We start from the raw sequence: 8,653 nt of genomic DNA, 5'->3' as shown, positions 1-8,653 counted from the left end.
TCAGTACTGATACATCCGATCTCTCATGAAGTCCTTCTTTTGACCAGTGCATACTCCCTCTGTACCAAATCCATTACGGTGATGGAATGCAGGAAGCAAAACAGATTGCAAAGCAAATAAATGGATGACGTTAAATTTGATGCTTTAAAAATATTAATTTATAAGTGCTTTTGGTGTGGTGGCTAAGATAATTAACAGCCATATCATATGGAAATTTTAAAATGTGATCATTACCTTTTTGGGGGATATATCAATGTTAAATTGATAAAGGAAAAATCAACCAGAATATTTATTAAGCACCTATTATGTGACAGACACAGCATGTTACAATATGCTTTACAGATGTTTTCCTATTAATCTTCTTTATAACCCAGAGATAGATATGGTTATCCCTATTTTATAGATGACCTTGAGAGTTAAGGAAGTTAAGTAGCTAAAACATGATCACAATGCTAAAAATAGTGAAATTATTCAGATTTCAAAATCCATGATTTTTGAACTGTATGGTAAATGGGTATCAGGAGTTAATTCATAATAAAGACATATTTAGAGTAAATTAAGTCATCAGTATGTATCTAGATCATTTCCTATACCAATGACTACTAATGCCATTGTGATATCAGCAGATTGCATTCTTAAATAAGGAGAAATTTAACTCATCTAGTGTAGTTTTAAGGATCCAGGGGATTAAGAGTATATCCCAATTCCTAAGTGCAAACCCTTTCCAAACATTCTGATTAATCAACAATAACAAATAATTTAGTTGTTGAGAATGATTGAAATGCACAGGATCTGGAAATAGCTACCTAAATCCTTTATATAGATACCTTTTAACCATAAATTATCACTGCAATTACTATGAATCTAAAAAGAAGTTTTCATTAGATCATGACATTCTGTTGTGCTCCAAAACCAAAGCAATTTGTCCCATTTTTGTGGCCATTTCCTGAAGGATGAAAAAAATTTGGACTGAAAGAGCAGAACTCTCTGGGTTGCTACGGCTTACTAATTGGATTAAGAGTACTTTTTTCCTTGAGCTTTGAAATTCAAAAACATACATTTATTTCCTATCATGAAATGGTGTTTTGTTTGCATAACTAACATTCACTATACTGTGACTACATAACAGTGGGTTAAAAATAATGATAGTTACTCTAATAAGCATAGATCCTTGTGAAATCCCTTCTGGCAGTAGAATGGTTTATTCTCTACACAGGTTTCTTGGATAACTCATTTGTGGCTCAGTGTTTTCTAAGTTCTGAACTATTTGAAATAAAAATGCTTTGTTATGGTAAAAATATTTTTATTATTTAGTTTAAGCACAAATATTTACAAACATATATACATAAATATATTGCACAATACTTCTTAATATATATACATACATATGCAGCATATTAAAATAGGAAGGGTCTTGCAGACAGACTGCCTGGGCACTGGGTCTTGGCTCAGATATTTCTTAACTATGCAACTTTGGGCAAGTTACTTACATTCTCTGTGTCTCTCTTTACTTGATTACAAAATGATGGTAATTAGTATAACAAATTCATAGGAAAGTTGTGAGGATAAATGAGAAAACAAACATAGTGCCAGTGAAACTTAGCTACTATTGTTATTAAAGGTACCATGTCTTTATTAAGTGTTCTAGTGACCTAGTAACCATAGATACCAAAAGTTTAAATATAGCTATAAATGACATGAATGTCTTACATTTCAATTTCTTTTCTCCTGGAAGCGCTGAATAATTGTAATTATGCTATTTTTAACCCATTATTATCATTATCATTGTTACTACTGGTAAACTAAGTAACTAAGACAAAAAGTTTAAATAGCACAAGAGCAATTATACAAGCTTAATATTATTAGAACATATATTTTCTAACCAAATTTTATTTTACTACAATACTGATGAAAAGAAAAACAAGCAATAATAATTGGACCAATTCTGGGATGGGTAGGCAACATCTCAAGAAGCCTCTTGATTAGGATTCTGCTTTGCAATAAAACTTTAAAAGTTGTGTGTGTGTGTGTGTGTGGTGTGTGTGTGTGCGCGCGCGTGTGAGTTTATTCAATATAATCAAGTCTAGATTAGAAATATACAGCGTATTTACCAAAAAAAATAAAAAATCAAGTTTTTTTTCTTCCCAAATGGTGACATTTGCATAATAATGTGTTAAAGCAGAGACACAAGTTTGTAAAACAGAGCAAGGAAAACTATAATTAAAAAGTCCATGTGGGTGAATATGTCAAAATAACTCCTAGGGAAATTTTTTTTTTAATTAACTAAAAATCAGTATGTTTCTCTTTATAACAAGGTTATTTCAGTTTATACGAAGTCCTAGAAGACTAATGATAGTCCATTAATTTCTTTATTTGCCATTAAGTCATAACAACTATATGTGCTGAGAGTGGCAATTCTTTACACATAATTCCCTTGTCTAAACTCTAGACACAAAATGCTTTACACAGTCAATACTCAATCAAAATTTCTTCTTAAGATCTTTTTGTCATTTTTATGTGGCGTTAAATCACTTATTTTATAAGATAGCCAATTCTGTTAGAGGTTGGAAAATTTATGACATTTTAAAATATTTAATTCAAAAATTCAAAATCTTCATCACTGTTTTTACCATTTTTCTATTACTGAAGGGTTTCATACTTTTCCTAAATTCAAAAACTAATTATATAACCTAGTATATTTTGCACACATAAAATAGATATAGATACAAATATTAATATAGGTATTGGTATGCATTTTGATTCTGGAATATTTCTTTTCCTGATAGACCATTTGAACTACTTAATTGATAACTATGTTTCTTCCTGATATTTTATTTTAACATTGTAGTTTCAAGATAAACAATAATTTTTCTTACAAGCCAATCAGCCACCTTTATAACAAAAACTGAGGCATACTTCTTATAAACGAAAAGGATTAAAAGTTATTTAGAAAACAGCACACAAAATTCACATAATATGCAAATTTCCTTCCCCATATTTAATTATTTTTAAGACCACCTAATAAGAAAAATCTAAGTAACTAATGGATTGATTGAACTCCATCTGCCAGAATTCATCGTTTCAGAGGGAGCCGGTAAGTCTGAGTTTGACTTTCACAGGGTCTCAATTTTTACATAGGTAAGATGAGTCTTCCTAAAATTTTTATGTTTTAAAAAGTGCTTTTGAAATTTATGAAGCAAAATAAGCATGGGTGTTCAACATGATTCCTAGATTTTCAAAATGGTAGCCTTCAGACCAAGTCTTAAAAATGACCAGGTAGGGAAGAGATATGGGAACATATGTATACGTATAACTGATTCACTTTGTTATAAAGCAGAAACTAACACACCATCGTAAAGAAATTATACTCCAATAAAGATGTTAAAAAAAAAAAAAAGACCAGGCATACTATGGAGAACAGTATGGAGGTTCCTTAAAAAACTAAAAATAGAACTACCATACGACCCAGCAATCCCACTACTGGGCATATACCCTGAGAAAACCGTAATTCAAAAAGAGTCATGAGGGCTTCCCTGGTGGCGCAGTGATTGAGAGTCTGCCTGCCGATGCAGGGAGCACGGGTTCGTGCCCCGGTCCGGGAAGATCCCACGTGCCGCAGAGCAGCTGGGCCCGTGAGCCATGGTGGTTGAGCCTGCGCGTCCAGAGCCTGTGCTCCGCAAGGGGAGAGGCCACAACAGTGAGAGGCCCGCGTACCACAAAAAAAAAAAAAAAAAAAAAAAAAAAGTCAGGTACCACAATGTTCATTGCAGCCAGATTTACAATAGCCAGGACATGGAAGCAACCTAAGTGTCCATCGACTGATGAACGGATATATGGCACATATATACATTGAATACTCAGCCATAAAAAGAAATGAAATTGAGTTATTTGTACTGAGGTGGATGGACCTAGAGTCTGTCATACAGAGTGAAGTAAGTCAGAAAGAGAAAACAGATACCGTATGCTAACTCATATATACGGAATCTAAAAATAATAATTTAAAAAAAATGGTCATGAAGAACCCAGGGGCAGGATGGGAATAAAGACGCAGACCTACTAGAGAATGGACTTGAGGACACGGGGAGGGGGAAGGGCAAGCTGGGACAAAGTGAAACAGTGGCATGGACATATACACACTACCAAACGTAAAATAGGTAGCTAGTGGCAAGCACCCGCGTAGCACAGGATCAGCTCGGTGCTTTGTGACCACCTAGAGGGGTGGGGTAGGGAGGGTGGGAGGGAGGGAGACACAAGAGGGAAGATATATGGGGTCATACGTATATGTATAACTGATTTTGTTATAAAGCAGAAACTAACACACCATTGTAAAGCAATTATACTCCAATATAGATGTTAAAAAATAAATAAAATAAAATACAATTCTACTTGCTAAAAAGAAAAAATGACCAGGAATTATCCATAGAGCTTGATAAAAATAACAATTCCCTGATTCAGCCCCGGTGTTTCTTTTTTTATATAAATTTATTTATTTATTTATGGCTGTGCTGGGTCTGCGTTTCTGTGCGACGGCTTTCTCTAGTTGCGGCGAGCGGGGGCCACTCTTCATCGCGGTGCGCGGGCCTCTCACTATCGTGGCCTCTCTTGTTGTGGAGCACAGGCTCCAGACGCGCAAGCTCAGTGGTCGTGGCTCACGGGCCTAGTTGCTCCACGGCATGTGGGATCTTCCTGGCCCAGGGCTTGAACCCGTGTCCCCTGCATTGGCAGGCGGATTCTTAACCACTGCGCCACTAGGGAAGCCCAAGCCCCAGTATTTCTGACTCTTTCGATCTTGAATATAGACAAAGAATCTGTATAGCTAACCAACTTCTTATGATTTAAATGTGTTCCAAGGTTTAAGAAACACAAGTCTAAAAACTTTTTCCTCTAAAACATTACTATTATGTCTACATTATAAATATTTTTAAATGACAAACATTAGAGAATTTAATTGAGTTTTCATTGGGAATAACACCTTTCTACCTTCCTGCTTTACTTGATGATGATTTGGCTGGAAAATAAACTGAGAATGATGGCAAACCAAACTGGGTAACTCTTTCTCGAAAGAATTTTTAGTATAAATTGAAATAAGTAACATTATTAGGCAGAATTGAAAGACCCCTCAGGAGCTCTTGGGTTTCCTAAATGAGGTGAGATGGATGAGCTACTGAATGAGTTGCTTTTTTTTGTTTTTTTTTGTTTTTTTGCAGTACGCGGGCCTCTCACTGTTGTGGCCTCTCCCCTTGCGGAGCACAGGCTCCGGGCGCGCAGGCTCAGCGGCCATGGCTCACGGGCCCAGCCGCTCCGCGGCATATGGGATCTTCCCGGACCAGGGCACGAACCCATGTCCCCTGCTTCGGCAGGCGGACTCTCAACCATTGCGCCACCGGGGAAGCCCGTGAACGACTGTTTTAAGTATATTGATCGATTTAACCACCAATATATATTACTTTTATTTCTTTGTTATCACTGTTGCTGTCATACAGATTAGCACTTCACAACAGCCATCATTACCACGCTCAGCAGCAATTGCAAGGCATCATAACCCAAAAGATTAATAGCAACTGTTCTGAAGGTAGGCTTCCTAGTTTCAAATTCTGGCTCTACTTCAGAATTGCTCTGTGACTTTGGTTAAGTTGAATCACTGATTTCTAGTTTGAAAATATCAGTATAATAATATTTTCTACCTCATAGAATTGTGGCAAGGATCACATGGAATAACACATATGAAGTCCATATTTTATTGTTTGGCACAAAAAATATTCAATAAATATTAGCCATGATGATTACTATTATATTTATGAAATGAGTCACATTAAAGAAACCTCAAAACAAAACTGAAATACATTCTATGACACAACTGAATACCAAATATATTTGTTCTTTCACTGAAAAAGTATTGCTACAGAAAAGCCTATCTTCTCTGTTGTCCCAAGAGTACCTTACATTAGCATTTCATTATAATTGTTAAAAATAGTTTTGTGTATTTTTTCTCATTTAGACTTTGTTATCAAAAGTATGCATACTACTAATTTAAAGAATCACTTGTTACAAAAACAGCAGTTCCATCCCCCTTTTGCTGACTAATATTACAATTCCTAGAGGGAATAATTTTCAACTACAGGCTGTCCACATATAGCATGGCAGTGCTGGGCAATAAAAAAGACTGTGCAAGGTGGAATTATTCAAAGTCATCTTCATGAGCAATGGGAAAATGACAATTCTGTGGTTTTAAAAACTATTTGTCCAAACACTGAAGACTCTTACTGTCAGTTATAACTATATAGGAAAATGAAAAAAAAGTAAAATTAAGATTTAATTACACTGTAATTTAAAACATTAGATATGTTGAAAACAGAATTTTGTTTAAAGTCATCAACAGTTTTTTGAACAGTGCTTGCTGTCTCCTTGTAAAACATATGATACAGAGCAAGCATCTTTTCAATGCCTTTCTGAATTGCCATTCTAGTTTCTAAACTTGGTCAGCTTTGAACAGTTCACTCTGTACTTTGTATATTGTGAAATATCTCCAAGAGTTCCTTTACTGTGAAATTTTTACCAGCATCACTTCCTCTGAGTGATCCTTTCTATCACTACCGCATTCCTGTTTATGTCAATAAATTGTCTTTGGCTAAGTTTCTATGGCTGCAAGTCTTGAATCTCTTAAATAATAGCACTATCAACATTCACACTGTTGGCTATTTTTTCTTTAATCCATTTATGTTGATTCAAAGTTCACTTCCAGCCTCATCACCTTCTGTTCATTTGTGCACTTTCATCTTGGTTAGCCAATTACCTGTTTGCTTATTTATTCTTGTAAAATGTCACATGGGTTTGTCATTGGAAGGCAAGGAGGTAAAGCAACTCCACTCTTTTGTGTGTATAACAGGTGTGCAGTGACCAATCACCAACAGAGTTTGAAAATTGTGATATGATCGGTCACTGATCATGGTGCACATCTAATATTTACGTTATTGCTTGTGTACTGAAGAGCAAGCAGTGGAGTTTTTATACCATGCAGTTACAATTAGTATACCATGATAACAAATTTGAACCACATCTCAGAGAACCGGTGTCATTAAACTGTGCTTACTGAAATTTGTGTGTTAGAAACCTGCAAAGTGAGAACACATATTCAGTATTTTGACTAGATCTTTTGGAACTTGCTTCCATGCATCTAAATAACATGGTTAAATTTGTACTTTTTTGTTTTGTTTTCAACCATTTTCTTTTGATTTTCCACTATGGAAGAGGATATATAACTTTCTGTTACCACCATTTCAATGTTGTTCCCATGCATACCCATGCATACATGTGTGTACATATACACAAACACACACATATTCTGTCCCCACATTTTCCTGTTATATATACATCATATTTTGGGTTTGTCAGTTACATTAGGCTAGAGTATGCAACAATAATAAATAACCCCAATATCTCCATGGCTTAAAAGATTTCATTTTTTTGTTCTAGCAAACCTAATGCTGATCCAGGACACTCTGCAGGACCATTGTCATGAAGGCAATATCTCAACAATTAAGCCTGAAGGAGGCTCCATAATTCAATGTTGTATCCTTTGGAAAGTGTGTCCTCTTCAGCCAATTCAGCAGGGAAAGAGTGTGCTAAAGGGACTCACACAGGCGATTAAAGTCTTCAGACCAGAAGTGACATTGGTTACTTGTTTCCACAGCCCACTAGCTAGAACTTATGATAAGGCTTCGCCTAACTACAAGGAGACAAGGTAATGTAATTCCCCTTTATGCCCAGAGGAAGAGGAAAACTGGTTACAGCTGAACAACAGAAGCCTCTACTAGTTAGGCAGCAGTGTTCATTTTATTCGAACTCTGTAAACACTATTCTTACCAGAGAAAAGCACTATGCTATAATACACTTTCTCTCCCGAAGAGTTTTTCCCCGCACTTCAGAGTTAAATTGTCTTTTCCCCCCCTTATTTTTCTAGGTATTTTCATTAATTCAATGCTTCATACATTTTAATTGTCTAAATCTCAGTACATTAGTACTCAGCAGCTATTCTTTTTTTTTTTTCCCTCCCACCCTCCGTATCCCACGCCTCTAGGTGGTCACAAAGCACCAAGCTGATCTCCCTGTTCAGCAGCTATTTTTGAAACCATCCCATTTGTGAAATTTCTCCCAGATGTGTCTGAACTGCTCTTATCTGTACCAATCCTGCTTTACACGTGTTGCACCATTCCCCATTATGGAATCTTCCTACTTCATCTTCCATATTATTATTTTAATTTCTCTCTTGAGTTGTGCATCTGTTTTCTGTATCCCATGTTTTTACTCTTTGTTTATACTCTCTTACTTAGGTAAAGTACATTCTTTGCTTGCCTGCAGAGAAAGGAAATCTGGAAAAGTTGGTTGTTTTTTGTTTTTGTTTTTTTTGAAAACTGGAATGTTTGAAAAATCTTAATTTTACCTCATATTTGATTGAGGTTTTTACTCTAAAAATTCAAAAGTAGAAGACATTTTTTTCTCACAGCTGTGAAGACATTGTCCTACTATCATTTTCATTGCTGCTGTTGAGTAGCCATTACGGGCCTTTTGTTTAATATTATAGTTGCTTTACAATTTTGTGTTAATTTCTGCTGTCCAGCAAAGTGATTCAGTTTATATATATATATATATATAT

The sequence above is a fragment of the Lipotes vexillifer genome, unplaced genomic scaffold (assembly GCF_000442215.2).
Source record: "Lipotes vexillifer unplaced genomic scaffold, Lipotes_vexillifer_v1.1 scaffold559, whole genome shotgun sequence".
In the NCBI taxonomy this organism is placed as follows: domain Eukaryota; kingdom Metazoa; phylum Chordata; class Mammalia; order Artiodactyla; family Lipotidae; genus Lipotes; species Lipotes vexillifer.
Note: the sequence above shows the minus strand (reverse complement) of the source record.